We start from the raw sequence: 24106 nt of genomic DNA on the forward strand, positions 1-24106 counted from the left end.
AGTTGAGAGTGTAGACTTTTTCTATTAGATTGCCTATATTTGAATACTGCCCCTCCCATGTGGTTTGTCCTTGATGCAATGTGTCCATCTTCCCCTTTTAAGGAAGGACTCGTTGCGGTGGCTGCTGAGAGTGCTGTTGCCACACAGCATTATGTGATAAGCTTCTACTGGACTGACGAAACTGAGAGAGCCATGTTGCTCAGGTTCATGACCTTTCCATGCACAGCATCCCACATCCATGTATTGGTTGAAGTAGTGCTATACTTAGTCACTTTCATCCAAGGCTCAATAATTCTGATGTGCCATTTTTTCCCTTAACATTCTTTGTGAGGCCATTTGAGTCTGTTGTTGAATCTGAATCACAGATCAACCACCTTCTTCATTCCCCTGCTAGCTTCCTCTCTCTTCACAGAGAATGACCCCAAGGTACTCCCTAGTACACATTGATAAGGAGTATAATAAATTTCATATTAGTATCTACTTTTCAGTAAATCCACTCTACAAGTTGATTCTTAAAATAATCAGAAAAGCAAGTAATAAGATGGAGCAGGATTATTTGCAATCTGACGAGTAATGTCTAGCACATCATTGGGTTGGGTGGAACACAGGTGGTCCTGGGTATAAGATGGCGATCCAGTAGTTAAAGCAGTTATCGATGGTACATAGATCAAAAACTGGTATAAGGAAAGACGGTAACTGAAATTTTTTTAAAGTATTGGGGAATGTATTGAAATAATTAATTTGGGTGCCCATTGCTAGAGTATCACATGATAGCCTAGATAAAGAACAACTTGAGAGCAATTCATATTTAAAAAATCAATGGCTAGATATTTATAAGTAGATCACTAGCCCTTTCTTCTGAGGTACCCCTGGCAGGACATTAACCTTCAACCTTTCAGTTAGCTGCCTAAGTGTTAATGGTTTGCCTTAGTCACCAAGGACTCCTTTGTAGCATCCACAGATCTCTTTACATCCTAGGTCAGAGTGATGTCAGAGAAGCTAAAGATAAAGCAGAGAACTTAATCATCAGACTAGCTTCTGAAGAAGGTTAAATTCCCAGTCAAGGTCATTCTGTGAGTAGAGACTAGAACTCCAGCATACATAATGGGTGCATCTAGGTTGTCCCCCAAGAAAATTCTAACTTCCCAGGTTTTCCTGAACCTTCTAAACCACCTCTCTTTATTTTGTTTATTCATTTTAATAACAGTTTTATTAGTACATAATGTACATATCATATCATTCAATAATTTAATCTTCCAATCATATCAAGGAGAATTGTGCAACCATTACCATATCAATTTTAGAAACCTCCCCCCACCCCCATGATTAAATGGCCTTTAAAATGAGTTGTGTGGTCACAGTCAGCTCAAGTGCTCCTTCCCCACTTCCACTTTCATTGTTTATTAAGGACTAGCTTAGAAGCCATGTAGAGACCTCTCAAGGCAACATGTGCCCCATGGCATGTACCTCTACTCAAACCACTACTATGAATATAATTAGGTACACAACTGCATAAATATACCAGGAAGTACTGGGTTTAGTAAGAGGAGCTGCATGACCTACTTGGTCAGGAACCAGGTAAGTGTATATGGAACTTGACCCTGAGTAACTAAGGGGTAGAAGTAGGAGCAGTTCTACTTATGATCATTCTCAGTGATCTACTTAGGGGATTCGTACTTTCTGCTCCTACAACGGATGCCCTGGTAGCAGTGGGTTATGCATTTGGCTGCCACAAAGTCAGCAGGAATAAAGATGAGGCAGTTCTACTCCTGTGAAGATTTACAGTTTTGGAAACCCACAGGATAGGTTATAACCTCCTGTTCTTTAAGGATTCTCTATGAGTTAGAATCAACTCAGTGGCAGTGAGTTTTGTGTTTATTTGTCTTTTTCCTACATCTCTGATATCTGTAGTTTTGGAGTTCCCTCTCCAGACTTAAGTATTCTTTTAGCAGGAGACACAAAGAAACCCCACTGAGCTAAACTGTGATGAAGGCCAGGATGAATCAGACTCTTTGTTTAGATGGACCAGCAAGAATGGAGTGGAACCACCGTCTAGTCAAGGATAAGGGGCCTTGGTCATTCTGGTCAAGGATGATGTAGAGCTTCCGTTAAAGAATGAAGACAGGGTGGCTTATGTTTGGCACCCAGGTGATTCACTTGGTTGCTGCTTGATACTCCCTTGACCAATTGTGATCTCACCCTGAGAGAAGTCTACTGACCAGTGGCTCAGGTATTTTAAGAATGAGGAATTGGTTTAGTCTCCTAGTGAAGTGACTGAGACAAGCAAAGGTATGAGAGCGAAGGGAATCTGGAATGGAGTAAATGAGAGAAGATGGAGAGAGAGTGCGTTAATTGCTATCCAAAGATCATCTGCATGTTTTCCTTCCTCTTTAAAACTTTTCTCTAAGAAGACAGCCTATGGATTCTAGAAATGCTGTTCTCTCCATGAAGAAGATTCAAATAGTACAAAGGGCCAACTGTAATAGACACTCTCTAGATCTCCCCCTGAGGCGATCTGCCAGTACTGCGGACAAGCACCCTTCAGTTCTCACCTCCCCCAGGGATTAATTCAACTGCCTAGACAGAGCTCCAGCCCTTCCAAGGGAGGCCCATGGATTGAGAAAGGGATACAAAGAGCCATTGGAACCCAATGTGGGACCACACCGATGCTCCCTTGTAGCTCTTGATCTTCCCAAAGGATGCATAAAGCTGTCGTCAAGTCTGCATCAGTGTCCTTTCTCCCTCCGCTCCATTTGTTTCCTGCCCCTTGCTTGCACAGATATTGATCTTAAAGGCTTGTCTTCATAACATTCTGCACATTAAACTCCGTCTCAGAGATGACTTCCTGCAGAACCTGGCCTAATTAAACTCTGGAAACTTGAGAAAGTTAAATCACCCTTCCTTATCTGATAATGATAAAAACGCTTTCAAAGGGTAGTGAGAATTTATGTGGCAATCCTTGGACAGTACCTGGCACATAGTAAACACTCAATAAATGGCAACCATTATTAATTGACAGAGATTATTTTAAAGACAAGGATGAACATAGAAGGGAGACCATTGTGAAAATAATGTAAAGATTAGTGTTCATATAAATGGCATATACATTGTTTTCAACACGAACATATTTTTCTGTTGAAAATTCTAGAGTTAACTCTATGCCCTGGGGAAAATATTTTATTTTTCTGTGTCCTCTTGTTACCCATGGTTACAGGTACCTGGAATAACTGATTCCTTTCACACATTGAACCCTGTGAGGTGATATAACCATTACCCTTGCTGCATTGAGATATATATTTAGTACAGTTTTATTCAAACTGTAGGCATTGACAGAAGACCTGTGATAAAAGAATGTTTTCTGTGTTGAAAATCTAATGCTGCAAATAATATCAATGTTAAGCAATGAGACGGAATTATTTTTAAAATTCTAAATAAGGATAAACCTTTCTGCCAATTTAGTTAATACTTTGAATGTCCTTTAAGTTCCTGGTCCTCTGCTAGGAATGAGCAGTTAGGTTAGGTGCTGAGAAGTTAGTTCTCATTCGCAGGGCCCCTGTGCACACCGAACGAAACCGGCCCATCCGCACAATGGTTGCCACGCGTGAGCTCATTTTTCTCAACCATGATGCCAATTCATCTCAGTAAGCGTCTTCCCTTTTTTCTCGCTCTTACTTTCTACCATCAGGCATAAAGCTCTGTATCCCCCCTCCAAATCCTTGAACCTTAGAAATATGTACATATCTAGTTTATATTGTATTAGTCCCTGGGAATTCCCATGGATATGGTAATTGTGTTTTAAGTGGTTTGCTTCTTATGGAAGTTGGTCACTGAGCCTTTCTTCCAGGATGCCTCTGCGTGAAACTCAATCTCCGACCACTTAGTTTACCATAATGCCAAGCTCTCTGGTGTGGGCAGTTGGATTACTAGTAGTACCACTGGTTGAAACAGGAAACATAGAAGGTGGTAAGGACAAATATGGTGAATGCTATTTCAACTATATCCTTCTAAGAACCCTACACAGGAATGTTAACCCCAGTAGACATGGAGTCTTGGAAAGGTGAGTTTTCTCAAGGGTTTTTTTATTATGAAATAGTAAAGGTGGAATTCAGTTATTTATAATACATACTTTGCACTTCACCATAGTTCCCAACTAATAAGATATACAAAAATAACATATTGGAGGAACTACTCTATGAAGACTTATTAATTCCATTTTAGATATATACCTGAACAGATGTTAAAATAACTTATATATTAACCTTTTGAACTTTTGGAAATAATTAATTTTTAAACTGTCCTTTTCACTACGCTTTCTCTTCATTGTTTTCTTCATATTTGTTGTTCTACTGACTTGCTTGTCTCCTCTTGGTCTTTTAAGCTCTAGCTTCCTCCAGGAAAGGCTTCTGAACTTGCTGCTTGATAGAAATGGCCCCATCATGAGGCCCCTGGGTTCTTCATGCGCACCTCTTTCACTTGAATGATCATACGGCCCTATGAGATGACTTTCAGTTTTGTATTCCTAATACCTGGCACATAGTTACTGCTCAATAATCATGTCTGATAGAATTTTGTGTGAATGAGCCACGTACTGCTCAAGGTCCACACCTTCTAATAAGTTGTCATTGATTTACTCAGACTGGTTTTTATGCTTGCACTACACAGAGACATGGCTGAACATAAAACTGACCTGCAGATGAAAAAAATCCAACTCCCTAAGCTCCGCTTCAAATTTAATAAGTCTGGGACAGAGCTGGGCTGCCTGGGCTTTTGGAAAGCGTTTCACGTGATGACGCAGCCAGCTCCGTCTTGACGGTCAGTAGCTGCTGCTCTAGCCACCAGCGCAGCCGGGCACAACCTGTCTGTGTGTGCCTGGAGTCACGACACTGCGTACCGTACTTAGGTTACATCTTCATTTAATTTAAAGAATTTTGAAGTAAGTGCCCATATGTAAACTTTTTTTCTGTAACACCAAACACCTAGCAGAATGAGTGTTATATATTCCTCCATAGCCACTGGAGAGTAATTTTCTGTTTCCTATCTTAAATCTGTTTAGATTTAGTTACTTAGAGTCCTTTAATTTAAAACAATTACAAGTCGAACTCAGGGTTAAGTGCAATCTAGATAAGATAAACCAGATATTTTTCACTATATGTTGGTACAACATATCTTCTTATCTGATCATATTGCTACTTAAAAAACATTTACCCATGTCTTATTTGTGTATTAACTACACAACAAATGTTAACGTGTTTGTATTTGTTCTTTCTCTGGAAACGATGACTGGGATAGGTTTAGATCCTTTATAAGTCATACACATTTTCCTCTGCACCGTTAATAAAGTGCTGACATTTATGAATGGACCGTGTTTTTTTTCTTTTTTGTTTAATTTTGATTTATTTCAATCATACAGAATCAGGCATCCCTTATCATTTCCCCCCTCCGTCCTCAGTCTCCACTCCCAGGGGTTCCGTGTTTCTCAACAATAGTAATGCTAACATAGAGTACCAACATTCAATCTAAGGTGACATTAATGTACCTAAAAAGTGCCATGTGCCAGATGCCCTTTTCTTCTTTCGAGAAGCATGGGCAAAGCTAGTTGGAAACTTGGCTTCACTTAGCCTCATAAACCTCAGTGTCCTGGCATTTTGCCATGGAAGTATATTATCATTGTAGGGCATGTTTTATGTTTTTGTTCCCATTTCCTCTGTTAGCGATCTGGATGCTTGACGCAGTAAATGATTATGTGTAAATAATATAATCATAATTTCCTGATGACTCGTCAACATTTCTGAAGCTAATGTGATGTCATTGCAGATAATTTTACCAAGTATTTTATACTCTCACATATTTTTTTCAGATCTACAACTTATCATTTGCTCTTCCTTCTACTTCAAGTATTCTGCTTCGTAGAGCTCAGCTCTTTGACACAGCTTATGATAAATTCAACATTGCAGGACTTTGCTACACCTTCTTTGTGGTGAAATATCTCTCAAAAAAAAGACCTTTTCCAAATAACTTCTCAGGGTTCCTATCAAGTGTGAGTATACTTCTCGAACAAGTTACTCCCCTCTGACCCATTTCTAATTGATATTTCCTGTGAAAATGAGTCACTGACCTTGTGTCTGATGCATTGTCCAGCTGCTTCACAAACCTGCCCAAGTACTGATATCACAGTATTGGTGTTCTACCTCCAGTCTCCCCAGTCCTTTTCCATACTATTAACAATTGCCACGATGTTTATACAAACATTGTATTTGGTTCATTCTCTTGCTAGCTCTATAAAAATGGTTTCATTCCCCATCAAATTCTCAATTTGCTGCTCAAAGATCTCCATCAAAAAGCTATATCAAGACAATCTCACTTCATCCCTAGTTGTTGACCAATAGAAGCTCTGCCTCTTAGTTCATTTCTCTTTGTGTGTGTGTGTGTTTTTAGCTTGTTTCCCCTTTTTATACCCTTAGTCAATTTCCTCAAAACTGAACTAATAGATACCATCATGATACACACAGAAAAGGATGAACTTGTCAAAGATTTCATCTTGCTTGGACCCATAATCAATGCTTATGGAAGAAGTAGTCAAAAATCAAATGACATACTTCATTGGGAAAATCTTCCCCTTCTTTAACATGTTGGAGAGCAAGGATGTCACTTTGAAACTAAGATAAGCCTGACCCAAGCCATGGTATTTTCAGTTATCTTATATGGGTGGAAAGCTGGACAGTGAATAAGGAAGAGAAAAGAACCAATGCATTTGAATTATGGTGTTGGTGAGGATTATTGAAAATACCGTGGATTGCTAGAACAAACACATCTGACTTGAAAGAAGTACAGCCAGATACCCTTTTGAAGTCAGGATGACAAGAATCCATTTCACAGTGTTCAGACATGTAATCAGGAGAAATCAGTCCTCCGAAAAAGACAGCCTGCTTAGTAAAGTATAACACCCCAAACCAAACTCATTGCCATTGAATCAATGCTGCCTCATAGCATCCCTATAGGGCAGGGCGGAGCTGCCTCTGCGAGTTTCTGTAGCTTTTGCTACAAAAGTTTTGTAGCTTTTGTAGCTGTCTTTCTCCTACAGCAGCTATTAGTTCCAAACTACCGACTTGTCGGATGGCAGCTGAACTCAATGCTACGCCAGCAGGGTGGGGGAAAAGAGGGAGACGGTCAATGAGGTGGCTGCAACAGTGGGTTCAAGCAGAGCAGCTCTCAGGTTGGTGCAGGAGCAGGCCTTGTTTCCTTCTACTGCAAAGAAGGGCACCGTGAATTGGAAGCCACTTGTTGGTGCCTAACTAAAACCACCAGCTCAATGGATTTTATTTTAATAGCTTCCTTGGTCTGTGCACCCTTGACAGTTATATTTAATAGTAGTAAGGGAATGGTGAGTTTATGAAGCTATGTGTAAAACTCTAAAATTAGCAAGGCAAATAATGTATTGAATCCACTAGAGTCAGCTCTATATTTAAATACATGTCCTGGTAATTATCCTATTTAATAACTTAAATGAGTCACTTTAAAGAGTGAAGCATTATCTATTGTTGTATTTTTCTATTCACTTGAAGCTGTATTTTTTTGTGTTTTCCTGAAATAAAGATCACAGGATCGTAAAAGGTTGGTCTTAATCTTAACATAATTTTAATGCATTAAAACGTATTATTAGAGTTTATTCTCATAAAGCATTGCTTATAACACATGCTGCCCTATCATTGACTAATTAATGGTTCATGTTCTGTTGACCTACTTGTTCCTTTTATGTTTTCCTTCTCAGCTAGTGGCACTCTCATCTGTAACACAGAAACCTAGAAAGCATCAAGACCCATTGTCTTTGCTTGAATCGACACAATAATCTTTTGCGCTAGACTTACCACCTCCTTGAGAGTGCTTTTAATCCATCTTATCTCTGGTACCCAGCATCGTCCCTGGGACATGTCAATAAATATCCAACAAATACTGAGGATGACTCTTCTTCCCTCCCTACATGTAAATCATTAGCTAAACCTATTGGTTCCACCACCACTACCCCACTCAAAACAGGTAGTTCCCCGCTTACAATAGGGGTACATTTTGACAACTCCATCATAAATCTGTTCTGATATAAGTCAAATACCCCACCCCCCCACACACCCAAGTTTTAATTATTAAATGCCTTTAATTATCAATATCTTTCTAAACATGACCATTATTTATTTTTGGGGGCTGGAAACATTACATATTAACTTATATGTAATGCATATATACATTAAAAATAAACCATAAAAATTTAACCCGGCAATGAAGACTTTGACAGTGCTGATATTTTGTATATTGTAGTAATAACTCCAGTAATGGAACTTGTGGACCACCTATATGATTCCTGGGGAAGGGGATGGGATAATTACAAGCAAGTAAAGTTTTAAAAATTTAATTTAGAAAAAATAACTCTACATAGCAGTACCTAGAACAGCAGATCATAGCATTGAACATCTGAGAATGAAATACCAGCAAAATATTCACTCCAACATTGTATGTAGTCATGCATTTAATCACTACTGATGATCAGGCGGACAAACAACACTGAAAGAGAAGAAGAATGGGGCAAGTGCAACTCACCGTAAAGCAGCTACATCGTAAGTCAAGGAGAGCCTGTAATTATTTACGGGAAGCCTTGGTGGTGCTGTCATTCACAATAGACTCAACATCAGTGGGTGGATTTGGCTTGGTTTGGGCTTGGTGTTCAGTAGTTACAAGCACTGTTGCTAACCATAAAGTAATGGCTTCAACTCACCAGCCACTCTGTGGAAGGAAGATCTAGCAATCTGCCTCCGTGAGGATTCTAACTCTGACACCCATGTAACAGTTCTGTCGCGTCCTATAGGATTGCTATGAATTGAAACGACGAATGGCAGTGGGTATTAAATCGACCTCATGGAACATAGACATCGTTACGTTACAGCTTTAACTTCCAAGTCTTAGACCTAAAGACTGACTGGTTCACAAGGGACCAAGTCGAAGCTTACACATATGTAACTTTTCCTTCCAGCTAATAGGAATAGTCTACTTAGCTGAATAAAGAATTAGTAACAATATACTTCCATAATGAATGTAGTGAATCTCTACTAAGAATCTCATCATGTCAATGATCAGTTTGTTTAGGACTTATTGTAAGCATGGTTAACAGACAGTTTTATCTTCAAACATAGAATCAGTCTTAAAAAAAACTTAAAGCTTTTAAAATTCCTGTCAATATTGTTCCACGAGTTTTTCTTTAGATGAGATTGATGTTTACTCTCTCCCTAAAGCAATAATGCAGCACTGTAAGAGGCTTAACACATCCTTAACAACCTTTCTTGCCATCTTAGAAACTCTGCTGGATACATGTGTTCAGGATGATGTGCTTTCAATGCTGAAAGGTTCTTTAAGGTAGAATCAGACATAAAAACTAACACTGAAAATCTTTGCTTTGATTTGGCAAGGAAAGTTTGAGTTTAAATGCCACCCACACAAACAATATAGATAATTTTTAAGCTCTCCAATGTGGCTAAATAATTTAATTACATTTTAAGCATACTACTTGATTAATGATTATATATCCAAATTTTTTCATTTTCTGCTCTTTTGGAAATATTTTCTTTTATATCTGAAAAGGTCAATTTACATGATTTCATTTGCATATTTTCAGTTTCCGAGGAAAACCCTCAATGAGATGAATTGACACAGGGGCTACAAAAAGGGGCTCCGATGCAGGAACAATTGATAATGCAAAATCAGGCAGTGGTTCGCCCTGTTGTGCAGAGGGTCTCCATGGGGAAGAGCTGATTTGATGGCACCTAACACCAACACAGTATGTCTGTATTTTAATTCCCATTTAATACTTGTTGAATCACTCTTATTTTAATATTTTGCTACTTTAGTTTGTTCTAATCTGGGGAATAAGCTAAACCTTTTAAATATATTATATCTATTTGATTCAAGGGGAGATTGAACATACCTAGTCATATAACTGTTGAACAAATAAAAACTACTTATGGTCTAAATTGTGCTGTGAAGAAAACAAAATCTATTGTGATAGATTAATATGTGGGATGAGATTAATTAGGACCTATACACATCATCATGTAGGGATAAGAAGGTTAATATAGGGAGGAAAAGGCAGATTACTTGTTTACTGGATGTCAGTGAAAAAGAGGTCCAGAAATCAGGAATCAAATCTTGAATCATGTGTGTAGCTCTAGTTACCATGATTATTATTACCTTCCTCAGAAAAAGGAAGCCATTGAGAATCTAGTCACACTAGCATTATATGGTACTGAAAATGTAGTAGAAATAATTGTACTTGGTTGGAGAGTGATATAAGTTGGAGGATGAGAGAGAATTGAAATTAGATAAAAATCAATATTCTACCATTAACACCACTGCTGCTAGCACTACTTAAACTACTTCACAAGGTGTATTTCCAAAGATATCAGAGAATGACTATATTTTGATGAAGGTGTTCAATTCACCTGACTTGTACTTCCAAAGCAATCATCAGGCCCATGCCTGCCACTAGAACTGACAACGCTGTCCCAAAATTTTCTTCGAATTCAGAATCCTTTGGACCAGTATTTTCCTTATTCTTTTTAAAATAAGTGTAAACCACTTGATCTGGATAAATTTCAATGTACTTACACTGGAGTACATCTAAGAGCGGATGAATAAGAGGGTGATTTTAAAGTTTAGTTGCTTCTAAGGCTTGTGATATTTGTAGTTAGGTTTCCTTCTATGTTAGTTGGTCCAGTGACGTCCACTCTTGATTTTATTTGGTCTTCTCTAAGACACTCATTGATATCAATAAAGTATTGTGTCTGTAGATGCTTTAAATTTCTCTTAAAGTGCTTGCTTCATATTCTGTGCTGGGACATTAAAGGGAACATCCTGGAAGAAGTGGGGATGGGAAAGTGGTCCTGGAGAGGAATCCATTTGTACTGTGGGTTACGTGAGCCAAATGTGCTGTCCAGTAAAGTTCTCAAAGGTGAAAAGAAGCAAGAGGGTTCCACAGGCATGGAAAAACACAAGATTAAATTGAAAGAGAACTATCAAGTGGACCCGAACACAGAGATGAAAGAATTCTAGTTCTGCAAGGTGACATGACTATAAAGTCCAAGCACTTAAGTAGAAAACTGGATTCTTACAGACCAGTTGAAGGTATAGTCAAGGGTGAAAAGTTAATTCTGTGACTTAAACTTCTGCCATCGAGTCAATTCCAGTTTACAGAGACCCCATGGGACAGAGTGGAACATTCTCTCTGGGTATCAGAGGCTGTACTTCATGCAGAATCAGAAAGCCTCATTTCCTCCTGCAGATTAGCTGGAAGGTTTGAATTGCTGACTCAGCTCAACATGTGACCCACTATGCCACCAACCTTCCCAATAGCAGTCCAATACGTCCACTATAACACCAGGGCTCCTTAACCTTGTCACCATAGGAAAATAAACGAAATTTGGGAGATGCTATTGTGTGTTGTTCTAATATAAATACGTAAAAAGAAATATTTTCAAGCCATATGTTAATTATCAATTATGTAATCACTAGAGACATATTATTGTTAAAAAAAACACAAACATGATTGGAATTATGATGACCAGATGACAGGAGCAAAAGGTGAATTCAATTCAGAATCAATTTAGAATCTAACAGATTGATAGAGAAGAATGAAGCATCAGATTTGGAAAAAACCTTAATAACAACCTGGTAGTGTAGTGGTTACACTTGGGGCTGCTAAGTGCAAGGACAGCAGTTTAAAGCCATCAATTGTTCTGTGTGAGAAAGAGGGGGCTTTCTACTTCCATAAAAAGTTACAGTCTTATAAACCCATAGGGGTAGTTCTACCTTGTCCTATAGAACTTTGGTTCTCAACCTTCCTAATGCTGTGACCCTTTAATACAGTTCCACATGTTGTGGTGAACCTCAACTATAAAATTATTTTTGTTGCACCGTGATAACTAATTTTTCTGTTATGAATCAGGCAATCCCTGTGAAAGGGTAGTTTGACTCCCAAAAGGGTCACAACCTAAAAATTGAGAACCCCTGCCCTATGGGGTCATTATGGATCAGAATTGACTTGATGGCAGTAAGATTGGCTAGGTTAGTTGTACATGCAGATGATACAACCTTGATTGCTGAAAATGAGGACCACTTGAAGCACTTGCTGCTGAAGATCAATGTTTACAGCCTTCAGTATTGATTATGACTCAATATAAAGAAGACCAAGATCCTCACAACTGGACCAATAGGTAACATCATGATAAATAGAGAAAAGATTGAAGTTGTCAAGGATTTTGTCTGGCTTGGATCCACAATCAATGCGCATGGAAACACTGGTCAAGAAATCAAAAGATGTGTTGTATTGGGTAAATCTGCTCCACAAAACCTCTTCAGAGGATTGAAGAGCAAGGATGTTACATTGAGGACTACAGTGTACCTGAAAAAAGCCTTGTTATTTTCAATTGCCTCATATGCATATTAAAGTTGGGCATTGGATAAGGAAGACTGAAGAAGAATGGGTGTATTTGAATTGTGGTACTGGTGAAGGATATTGAAAATACATGGACTTTGAAACATACTTGTCTTGAAAGAAGTGTGGCATAGTGTTTCTTTTTTTTAAATCATTGTATTGGGGCTCATACAACTCTTATTACAATCCATACACACATCAATTGTGTAAAGAACATTTGTACATTCGCTGCCCTCATCATTCTCAAAACATTTGCTCTTCACTTGAGCCCTTGGCATCAGCTCCTCATTTCCCCTCCCTTCCCGCTCCCCCCTCCCTCATGAACCCTTGCTAATTTATAAATTATTATTTTGACATATCCTACTTTGTCTGACTTCTCCCTTCACCCACTTTTCTGTTGTCCATCCCTGAGGGAGGAGATTATATGTAGATCCTTGCAATCAGTTTCCCCTTTCCACCCCATCTTCCCTCCACCGTCCCAGTATCGCCACTCTCAGCACTGGTCCCGAAAGGATCATCTGTGCTGGATTCCCTGTATTCCCAGTTCCTATCTGTACCAGTTTATATCCTCTGGTCTAGCCAGATTTGTAATGCAGAATTGAGATCATATTAGCAGGGAGGTGGAGAGGGGTAGGAAGCATTTAGTTACTAGAGGAAAGTTGTATGTTTCATAGTTGCTACACTGCACCCTGATTGGCTTGTCTCCATCCCACAACCCTTCTGAAATGGGATGTCAATTAGCCTACAGATGGGCTTTGATGGGGTTCCAAGCCTTGACCCCAAAGTCTATTTTTGGTATTCCCCGAGGACTTTGTTGCTCTATTCCCCTTGCTGTTCTGTTGCACGCCCTTTGTGTTTTGCCTCAGTGTGGTGGGATCAAATTGGGTGCAATTCTCACACTGTGTCTCCAGTGTTGTCCCCTATAAGATTATGGGTCATTGAGGGGTGTCATGTATCATAGTGGGGCCAGCCATATGGTCTTTTCTGTAGATTGGCTGCTCTGGGCGGGGATATCCTAGTCAAGTCAGGATGTGCTCCACTCTCTCTTCCTCCCCCTTCATTTTCTTCCATCAGACATGTCCCTCTTCCTGAGCTGCAGTTTCAGTGCTGTCTTCTGAAATAAATTCTTCTGGGTGGAGGGGCAGGTGTCCACGTAGTTGGGATTGGAGCCAGTCCCTCAGATTTCTCCACGGCTTCTCTACTCCATGCCGGTATGTTGCATTCATATCTTGGAGCACCGGGTTGAAGTCTGGTCCCTCTTTCCCTGTGGAGATAGCAAGAATATCCTCCCCTTGGGTGAGTTAGTATGCCCTGTTCCCCCACTACCCATTTCTTTTTTTTTCCTTCCCCCCCCCCTCCTTTTAAGTTGACTAGCATATATATCCCTGGATTTGGTCTGGTCCCTGCCATACTACCTGTTCCTCACCCCGGGAATGTTTGTATACCATAGCTTTTTCCCTGTGCCCCATTTGCATTTTTTAAGCTTACCTCAGTGGACTCATGTTGTACTTGTCCTTATATGCTTGGCTTACTTCACTTAGCATGATTTCCTCCAGTTCTTCCCATGTGGCGATGTGCTTCATATGTTCATCACTGCTTTTTAGTGATGCATAGTACTCCATTGTATGTATGTACCACAGCTTTTTAATCCATTCATGAGGTGATGGAAATTTGGGTTGTTTCCAAATCCTTGCAATTGTGAAGTGAACTGTGCCGCGATGAACATTGGGAGCACAGATGTCTGACTGTGGTTTCCTTCTTGCCTCTTCTGGGTTTATGCCCAGTAGGGGGATTGCTAGGTTGTATGGTAGCTCGATTTCAATCTGATTTAGATATTGCCAGATCGATTTCCATAGTGGCTGTACATACCTACAGGTCCACTGACAGTGGAGGATGAGAGTTCCTATCTCCCCACAGCCCCTCCAACACTTGTTGCTTTTTGTTGTTGTTTTTTGAATTGGGCTATTTTTGATGGTGTTAGGTGGTATCCAATTATTTAAATTTGCATTTCTCTTATGGCTAAAGATTGGGAACATTTTCTTATATGTTTATTGGCCATTCAGAATTTTACCTGTATGAAACTACTGTTCAGGTCCTTTGCTCACCTTCTCAGTTTGCAATTAGCTTTTTTCCTTTTTGGAAGCTAACAGAGTATTGTAGATTTTAGTAATAAGGTCTTTGTCTGATGTGTCATTGCTGAAGATGTTTTCCCAGTCTATTGACCCTCTTAATACTCTCTTTGTGAATTCTTTTGATGTACACAGGTGTTTCCTCTGTGTTTGTGTCCTTCCCTATTCCTGATAGCCTATGTATTCCCTGTGCCAAATTTCTCAAGTTGGTCCTGATTCCCTCATTGATGGCCCTAATATTTTGGAGTTTTACTTCAAGGTCTGTGATCCTCCTTGAGTCTATTCTTGTGCATTGAGTGAGATAAGGGTCTTGCTTCATTTTTTCTGCAGGTAGACATCATTTTTTTCCAGCACCACTTGTTGAAGAGGGCATCTGTTTCCCATTGGATATTTTTTGGGCCCATATCAAAGATCAGTTGTCTGTATGCTGATGATTTTATTTCTGGGTTTTCAGTTCTTTTCCATTGGTCTGAGTATCTGTCATTATACCAATACCATGCGGTTTTGAAAACTGTGGCTGTATAGTGTGTGCTAAAGTCAGGTAAAGCAAGCCCTTCCATTGTGTCATTCTTCTTGAGTTCTCTGCTAATTCTGGGCTTCTTCCTTCTCCATATGAAGTTGGTAATCAGTTTTTCCATTTTTTGAAGAAAGATGAGGGTAATTGTATCAGGATTGCATTAAAATTATATAGTGCCTTGGGCAGAACTGACATCTTGACTATATTGAGTCTTCCAATCCATGAGCATGAGATATTCTTCTATTTGTTGAGGTCACGCTTGGTTTCTTGTAATAGTGCTCTGTAGTTTTCCTCATATAGATCTTTTTTTCTTTTAGTCAGGTATATCCCTAAATATTTCAATTCGTACTTGGCTGTTGTGAAGGGTAACACCTTTTTGAACCTCCTCTTCTGTGGTCTTATCCAATGTGCATAGCAGTCTGATGGACTTCTGTTTGTTGATCTTGTATTCTGCCACTCTGCCAAACTTATCTACTGCTTCCAGTAATCCTCTTGTGGAACTTTTGGGATTTTTTCATATATGTAATCATATCATCTGCAAATAATGATAGTTTCACCTCTTCCTTCCCCAGATGAATACCTTTGATATCTTCCATTCCTATCTTCTCAAGTGTCTAAAATAGGAATTGGTGTTGGATGTTGTCGAATGATTTTTCTCCATCTATTGATATTATTGTGTGGTTCTTATAATTTTTCATGTCAATGTGGCAAATGATACTAGTGGTCTTTTGTATGTTGAACCATCCCTGTGTCCCTGGTATGAATCCCGCTTGGTCATGGTGAATTGTTTGTTTTATGTAATTTTGTATTCTGTTAGCTAGTATTTTTTAAGGATTTTTGCATCAATGTTCATTAGGGATATTGGTCTCTAGTTCTCAATTCTTGTGGGATCCTTTCCAGGTTTGGGTATCAGAGTTATACTAGCTTCATAGAAGGAGTTCAGAAGTTTACCGCCTTTTTTATGTTCTGGAAGAGTTTGTGTAGGATTGGTGTTAGTTCTAACCTAAATGCTTGATAGAATTCTCCAGTGAAGTCATCTGGTCCAGGGGATTTTTTGTTAGTAATCCCTTGATAACCATGCCTATTTCCTCTAGTGATATGGGTCTGTTGAGATTCTTGACATCATCGAGGATAGTCTAGGGATGGATTGTTGTTCCAAGAATTTGTCCATGTCTACCAAGTTGTTGAATTCATTGGAGTACAGTCCTTCGTAGTACTGTGTAATTATCATTTTGATTTTATTAGGGTCTGTTGTAATGTCTCCTTTTTCCTCCCTTATTTTTGCTATTGAAATTTGTTCCCTTCTTTCTTTGGTTAGGTTTGCCAATGGTCTGTTGATTCTGTTTATCCATTGAAAGAACCCACTTTTAGCAGCATTAATTTTTTTCCATAGTTTTCTTATTTTCCCTCTCCTGAATGTCAGCCCTGATTTTTATAATTTCTTTTATTTTGCTTTTAGTTGGATTGTCCTGCTGACTCTGCTTTAGTTGTTGTAAATTTTTGTGTCAGCATATCAATCATGAGTCTCTCTTCCTTTTTCAGGTGTGCATGTGTTTCTATGAAACTTTCGCTGATAATTGCCTTTGCTGTGTCACGTAAGTTTTGGTACGTCACATGCTCATTCTTGCTGGTTTCTAGAAATTTCCTAATTTCATCTCTGGTCTGTGCCAGTATGCACTCCTTTTTCAATAGAGAGTTATTCATCCTCCAGTTGTTTGCTCTTGTTTTCTTCTTCCTTTTGTTGATTTCCAGCCTTATGGCACAGTGGTCAGAGAGAGAGATCTGTATGATATCAATGTGTTTAAATTTATGCAGATTCGCCTTATGCCACAGCATGTGGTCTATCTTTGAATATGTGCCATGCACACTTGCAAAGAACGGAAATTTTTGTATTTGGATGAAAAGCTCTATAAATGTCTATCAGGTTAAATTGTCTTATTGTAGTGTTTAGATATCTAGCCTCCTTGTTGACTTTCTTCCCCTGTGATCTATCTTTTTCAGAGAGTGGTATATTGAAGCTACCCACTATAATTGTTTAGGCTGTGATTTCTTTTTTGATCTCGTGGTGGATTATTTGGTTGACATATTCAGTGGGTCTCTCATTCAAGGAATATAAGTTTACAATGCTTAGTGGTTCTTTGTCTACTGTTCCCTTGAGCATTAGATGGTGTCCCTCCTTATGTCTGTTTATGGTTTGTACTTTGAGGTCAATTTTATCGAAGATTAGGAATGCCACCCCTGCTTTTTTTAAATTGCTGTTTGTTTGCTATGCATTTTTCCAGCCTTTAATTCTCGACCTATTTTTGTAGCCTTGAGATGAGCCTCCTGTAGGCAGCAGATTGATGGGTTGTGTTTTCTAAGCCAATCTGCTAGCTGAAGTCTTTTAATGCCCGAGTTCAGTCCATTGATGTTCAGGGTTATTATCTCCATATTTGGATTCTGTGATGTCATCGCATACCTTTTGTGTTGGGGGTTTTCTTACAGACAAAGTGTTTCTTAGAGGCAAGGATACCAAGACTTTGTCTTAGATATTTTGGACATGTTGTCAGGAGAGAAAAAAACCCTAGAGAAGGACATTTTGTTTCATAAAGGAGGATAGCGAAGGAGAAGATGGTCCTCAACGACATGGATTGACACAATGGATGCAACAATGGGCTATAAGCACAAGCACAAGTCTGCGGATGGTATAGGATGGGGCAGTGTTTCCTTCTGTTGTGAATAGGTTCTCTAGGAGTAAGAACAATCCATCACACCTAACAAGAACAATATTTTATGTAGACTATCTGTGTTAGTCTGGGTAGACTAGAGAAACGAATCCATGGACATACATATGTATAATAAAGATCAACTGAACATTGAGAATATATCCCAGCCCAGTCCAGATCAAGTTCATAAGTCTGATATTGGCCCATATTTCTGACATCAATCTATAAAGTCCTCTTCAGATTCATGAAACACGTGCAATGACACCGAATGCAGAAGATCACAGGCCAGTGGGTGGAAAGTCTTTGGATCTAGTGTCATTGAAAACATCTCAGCGCTGGCAGGGGTCTATCTGTGGCTTCTACAGCTTCTGAGTTATGGTTGTGTCCACCGGGCTTGTCTTCTGCAATGTCTCTCAGAGAATAGCAGAGAGAGTGTGTCTTCTGCCTCCAAGGAGGAAGTACCAGATTTCCCAGAATTCTCAAAAGGCCTTGCCCATACACACAGAAGTCTCATTGGCTATGTCCAGATCGACACACTGGACTCCACTCCTACACTCTTTATCTTACAATGACACCAGATTACGTGACTGCCAGAGACTGACGCTTGTCAATTTAACACTTTCACATAACTCTTTAGCCATACATAATTTTCTTTTTTTAAATTGTTTTATTAGGGGCTCATACAACTCTTATCACAATCCATACATACATCAATTGTGTAAAGCACATCTGTACATTCATTGCCCTCATTATTCTCAAAACATTTGCTCTCCACTTAAGTCCCTGGCATCAGGTCCTCATTTTTTCCCCTTTCTCCCCACTCCCCCCTCCCTCATGCACACTTAATAATTTATAGATTATTATTGTGTCTTATCTTGCCCTGTTTGATGTTTCCCTTCACCCCATTTTTCTGTTGTTCATCCCCCAGGTCACATGTAGATCCTTTTAATCAGTTCCCTCTTTCCAACCCCCTCTCCCTCTACCCTCCCAGTACTGCCATTCACACTCCTGGTCCTGAAGGGATCATCTGCCCTGGATTCCCTGTGTTTCCAGTTCCTATCTATACCAGTGTACATCCTCTGGTCTAGCCAGGCTTGCAAGATAGAATTCAGAGCATGATAGTGGGCGGGGAGGAGGGAGAAAGCATTTAGGAACTATAGGAAAGGTGTATTTTTCATCATTGCTACATCGCACCTCGAAGGACTCATCTTCTCCCCTAGACCCCTCAGCAAGGGGATCTCCAGTGGCTGACAAATGGGCTTTGGGTCTCCACTCTGCACTCCCCCCTCATTCACTATGGTAAGATTTTTTTGTTCTGATAATGCCTAAGCCTGATCCATTCAACACCTCATGATCGCACTGGCTGGTGGGCTTCTTCCATGTGGGCTTTGTTGCTTCTGAGCTAGATGGCCGCTTGTTTACCCTCAAGCTTTTAAGACCCCAGACGCTATATATTTTGATACCCGGGCACCATCAGCTTTCTTCACCACATTTGCTTATTCACCCGCTTTGTCTTCAGTGGTTGTGTCGGGGAGGTGAGCATCATAGAATGCCAATTTAATGGAAGAAGGTATTCTTGCATTGAGGGAGTGCTTGAGTAGAGGCCCAAGGTCCTTATGCTACCTTAATACTAAACCTATAAATATGGGACATAAATCTACTTCCCCATCCTCATATATAAATATATTCAAGGGTAATGTAACCAAGAAGAATTACTGAATCCTAAATAATGAATGAGCATAATAGTGGGACAAGAGGAAAGTCAAAGGAAATAGATGAAAGATCTAGGAGGCAAAGGGCATTTATAGAGGTCTAGATAGCCATCTATAATTGTCAAAGAATAATAAAATCATATATGTACTTAATAGGGTAAAACTGAAAAACATACAATTCAATATGTGGCATATTTATGTAAACATAACATTGTATAAGTGAACACTATCTCATTTAATATTCATAATAACATTAGCAAATTTAGGGGGGAAATACCACCATAATGCTCCCGAGGAAGGAGTATAGTGAGACTTTGTTTTGGATGTTTCATACACATTATCAGGTAAGAGCAATATTTAGATAAAAAGACAATGTTTGGTAAAGTAGGGGGCCAGCAAAAATGAGGAAATCCTCAGGAAGATGGATTAACACAGGAGCTTAAAAAAAGAGAGCGAACTTGTGTACACTAACTGCTATGAAGATGGTACAGGACCGGGCACTATTTTCTTCTGCTTTACACTAGAGTGCCATGTGTTGGAAATCATGAATACATTAACAATCACAATTGGACGGCTCCCACTTTATAACTGAGATGACTAATACACCAAGAGGTTAGATTACTTGCTTATCCAAGCTCAGGGAACTGATGGAGGAGTCATGATTTAATTCTCACATCAATCTCTGCAACTTAGACTTTTACTCAAGAAAACTGAAATTGAATTTGCATTGGGTGCTCCAGTACTTTAGAAAAAATGTGGGAGCAAACTAAAGATATCACTAGGAAATGACATGATAAAAAGAAATTCATAACAGAAGAGTGTGAACAACAAAGAAGAGAATCGTTGAACAGATATCCATGGAATAAGAGTCTGGAAGTATTAGTCGGGAGGAAGAACATGCACATGCCCTCCTTCCTCCTTTTGAAAACGAATGGCCTCACCTGACTGACTTGGGAAAGATTTGGCTTTTTCAAGGAAAACAGATGATTCAATTAAGGTGAAAAGGAAGAGATAATTTAAAATATCAGAGTTCGTTTTAGAGTCTGTAGTGATTAGGCTTGCCAAAGAACTAACAGGAAATTAGGCAGAAAAGTATAGAACTGTATTTAAAAGTATGAAAATGTAAGAGACATTTTCAAATTAAGAAGAGACAGAAGTAAGTGATTAGGTACCCAGGACCGATGGATAGGAAACCAGGAAGTAATTTAGGAAGCTCTGGGTGAATGCAGGAATATGCTGACAGGGAGTGTTCTTTTGTTTCCAGATTCTAATAATAATGTTATGATGGAAGAAGTACCCTATCATGGATTGAATTGTGCTCTCCCCAAAATGTGCATGGTAAACCCTAGCCCCTGTATCTATGATTATCATCCCATTTGGGGTTGACTTTTCTTTGTAATGTTAAGGAGACAAGATTAGAGTACGATGTGTTTTAAGTCAGTCTCTTGAGCTACACATACCGATTGCTATGGGGCCTATTTCAACTCCTAGATTAACATGAGCACGTGAGAGAAGCAGAGGAAAAGGGGAAAGAGGTGCCTAAGTACATGAAGATCATTTAGGAGCAAAAGCTCAGAGACAGAGATCTTCCCTGAGAGTCAACAGAGAAAGAAGGTCTTCCTCCAGAGTTGGCACTCTGAAAGTATGAGAAAATAAGTTTCTGATGGCTAAAGCCTCCTACTAGGTGGCATTTCTGTGACTGCAGCTATAACTAACCATGACAGAATGTGGCGCAAAAAAGTAAGGTGTTACTGTTTCAGGTACCTAAAATAAGTAGCGGACGTAAGAGTTTTAAGGTGCCTAGAAATACAAGCTAAGATTGCCTTGAAGAGATTGTTGGTAGGAGTGACCAAAGAAATTCTTGGAAAGGCTCAGAATGAACTGAACAGAGCTAGAGAAAATCGCTGTTGTCTTACAGAATACATACAGGACCAGGAACAGAAAGTTGGTAGAAATGTGAATGGTAAATACGCTTCTGGCGAGGCTTGGAAAGAAAACGATGAACCTGGGATTAGGCAGTGGATGTAGAGAAGCATGTTGTTTTTATGCAAAAGAAAAGACTTTGCTGAGTTATGTTCAGATGTTTATTGGAACGATGCAGAAATGACATGGAGACCATATCTGACCTCTTCTGGTTTTTCTGTTGCTAAGAGACTGACATGCCTCCACATTCCCTCCTTCTTTACCTATTCCAACATCAACTGCACCTCCCACACCACTCTGTTTCTAGGCTGGGCTCAGTCATTCGTTGCAATAGCCAGTGTCACTCAGAACTCACAGAGATACAATTATGGCAGTTTATTAAGGAAATGAGTAGGTTACCACAAGTCAGGATTAGTGAAGAGTCCAGCTATAGTCTTTGGTCCACAGCAACCTATGGACCTCTATTAGCAACCAGGTCTCTCTCTGGTGCTCAGCTTCTGAGCCATCTGGTCCTTGGACCTCCGTGGACCAGGAAACCTGCCTTTTGCTCTGCCTCACCGTCCCACCGTCTCAGCGCTGCTCCTTGGGCTCTGTCCCACAGTCTCCATGTCGCAGTCACTGGTGCCTCTGGTGGAGGCCTCCACCGCTTCAGACAGAGGCCTGGAATGTGCTCTTCTGATGGTGCTGAACTTCCTTTCTCTCCTGTTGCTTCAAAGATGGATGGCTCACCCTTATAGCAGGGGGAGGGGGAGGCTGTAGCCAAAACTGACCAACCCCCCATATTAGCGTTCTGATACCCCATTTGCATAGTGCCACCCAATCATTCTGTGGGAGTTACAGACACAGGGAGAAGACCCTTATTAAGAAATTTCACTCCACCTAAGGTGGAGTGATGAGCTTGGACAGCTTGTTGAGAGGGCTTCTAAGCAAGGTCATAAGGGTTCAGGTTATTTCTCCTTGCTTCTCATAATAAAGATGAAAGGAAAGGAAAGATATGTGTCCTAAAATTTTCATCAATGAGATAACTACACACTCTTGTTAAATAGAGTAAGCCTGTGGGAGAAAACCCCTAGTTGGTACTGAAAGGTTAAGGGACAGGAAAAAAGGGAAAAATAAAAACAACCCTCCCCCCAATATCTTGGAATTCTGTTGGTAGGAAACAGGCCAAAGGAACTACATCTATTGTCTACAAGAAAATAAAAGGATAATTCAGAAATGAGAATTATTTGAAGGTGCACAGGAAGCAGGCTCCTAATCATTTTCACAGGGTAAGGTCATGGCAAGGGGGAGGCTTCTACTCTTCGAGGTTTCAGAGGGTCAAATCTTCACTAACTGGGAGGTAGGAATCCTGTTCACAACTGTCAGGGGTTGAGGCCATTGGCCACAGTGGAGGGTGTAGACTGCCCTGCCCAGAGGGCAGAGGAATGGCAGCTGCCCAGGTTGAGCTGGTGGGTTTTCCACTCACATGCATGAAGAGGCTGAAGCTGCTCACACCTGAGGAACTGAGTCGCTGTCCCAGTGGGTCTGGAAGGCAGAGCTAAAGCCCAGAGCTGAGTGCCATCCGTCCAGAATTCAGAGCATGGCCAACACCCAGAGTCTGGAGAACATTGCCCTTGACCAGATGGTTCCAAAGAATAGAGGCTTATTTTTAAGTCCTGAAAGTCAATGGAGATTGTTCGTTGGGTTTTGGATTTGCTTGGTGCCATCTATCCCCTTTCCCATCAAATTTCTGCCATCTGTAATGGAAATGCCTCCCTTGTATCTGTTCTACCATTGTGCTTTGGAAACAGAGATCCCCTAGTCTAGATTTCACAGGGTCTCAGGAGGAATTTTGCCCGAGATGGAATATACCTAAAATCGTGCCCATATTTAATTTAGATACTTTAGAAGATGGGATTTTGGACTTAGATTGATTTAGGAAATTTGGGGAGAGGGCATGGATGTTGAGTGGCCAAAGCGTGAGATATTATGGTTTGAACTGTGTCCACCAAAAATATGTCATTTAAATCCTAACCATTAAGTCTGTGGTTATAATTCCAGTTAGGAATAGATTTTCTTTGTTATGTCCATAAGATAGGATTAGAGTAGGGTGTGTTTCCAGCCAATAACCCTTGAAATATAAAGAAAATAAACAAGCATGTGATTCAAGCAGAGATGAAGGAAAGGATATGAAGTCACATGAAGCTCAAAGAGCTAAGGTCCTTTCTCCAGAACTGACAGAGAAAAATGCTTCCCCCTCTCCGACTTGTACCCTCCTGAACTGTGGGAATGTGTACTTCAGTCCGTAAAATTCACCCACTTGTGATACTTCTGTTATAGCAACACTAGACAACTAAGACACATCCCCAAAATTCTGACACCAGAAATTAGGTTCTCAGAAAGCTGTAAAATTAGTCCCATTAATTTTGAAAAACTCCTAAGAAACTTAAACTATAATAGGCCCAACCAAACCAAACTCACTACTATCCAGTGGATTGTGACGCAGAGCAGCCCTATACAGGACAAGGGATAATGGTCCCTGTGGGCCTCTGAGATTGTAACTCATTATGACAGAAAGCCTCATCTTTCTCCCATGGAGTGACTGTCATTTTGAACTGCCTATCTTCCAGTTAGCAGCCTAATACCTAAACCATTATGTCACCAAGACT

General features: G+C 39.9%; 1 long non-coding RNA gene across 1 annotated transcript in view; it reads left to right on the forward strand.

Annotated features, from left to right (window-relative positions):
• The window catches only part of LOC142445021 (uncharacterized), a 136879-nt gene that overhangs the window by 34951 nt on the left and 77822 nt on the right, over positions 1 to 24106 (forward strand). The window lies entirely within an intron of this gene.

The sequence above is a fragment of the Tenrec ecaudatus genome, chromosome 4 (assembly GCF_050624435.1).
Source record: "Tenrec ecaudatus isolate mTenEca1 chromosome 4, mTenEca1.hap1, whole genome shotgun sequence".
Lineage (NCBI taxonomy): Eukaryota > Metazoa > Chordata > Mammalia > Afrosoricida > Tenrecidae > Tenrec > Tenrec ecaudatus.